Consider the following 745-nt stretch of genomic DNA (forward strand, 5'->3'; position numbering starts at 1 on the left):
AATCTGATTGGCCGCGTCTCTACCGAGAGGGGTGGTCCGGACCGGAAGCCAGGCCACGTGACCCGGAAGCGGCTGTTGCCAGGGCTGGCGCGCCTGCGCTCTTCTGAGTGCGCTTCTCTGAAGCGCGCGGCTGTCAGGTCGGTTTCGTGGGGAGAAGATAGTGTTTCACTGTGCCGTATATTGACCGTACTAAGCTGGGCAGGGAAGGTCCGTACTTCCAAGAACCACATTCAAACTCCGATAACTCTCGGTGCCCCAAGAGGGTGGGACGGGGCCGTGTAATGGCCGGTGATGTTGGTGAGGGGAGAGAGGGAGTGCTGCAACTCGGAAGAAAACAAAGCTCGTGGAGCTCGTGCACGCGTTTAGAGGGCTTTTTGCAATTACTTTGCCTCAAAACCATCCGGAATCCGGCCCTTCCCATCGCAATGCTGCAGTCCTAGACACCTTTTCGCCCCAAACTGTGCGAGTGTCTCTTGCCGGGGCTTGCTTCGCCCATCCTCAGTGCTGCGAATCTGAGGAGTTACTGTCCGTTCCCTGCTGAAAAGCCCGACCGGCACCTCTTCTAGATTCCGCTTCTTTCACCCTCACCTCCCCCACAGCCGCTTGGGTTCCAGTTTAGTCTTGCTGACGACTTTCTCTGCCTGGCATGCCCTTGCTCTCAAATGTCACAGCTCCTATGAAGCCTCACTCATCCATATACCCGTTAGCACATCTTGAGTTTTCTTCATTTTACATTCCAGCCTAG

This window comes from Bos indicus x Bos taurus, chromosome X, assembly GCF_003369695.1.
Source record: "Bos indicus x Bos taurus breed Angus x Brahman F1 hybrid chromosome X, Bos_hybrid_MaternalHap_v2.0, whole genome shotgun sequence".
Classification (NCBI taxonomy): domain Eukaryota; kingdom Metazoa; phylum Chordata; class Mammalia; order Artiodactyla; family Bovidae; genus Bos; species Bos indicus x Bos taurus.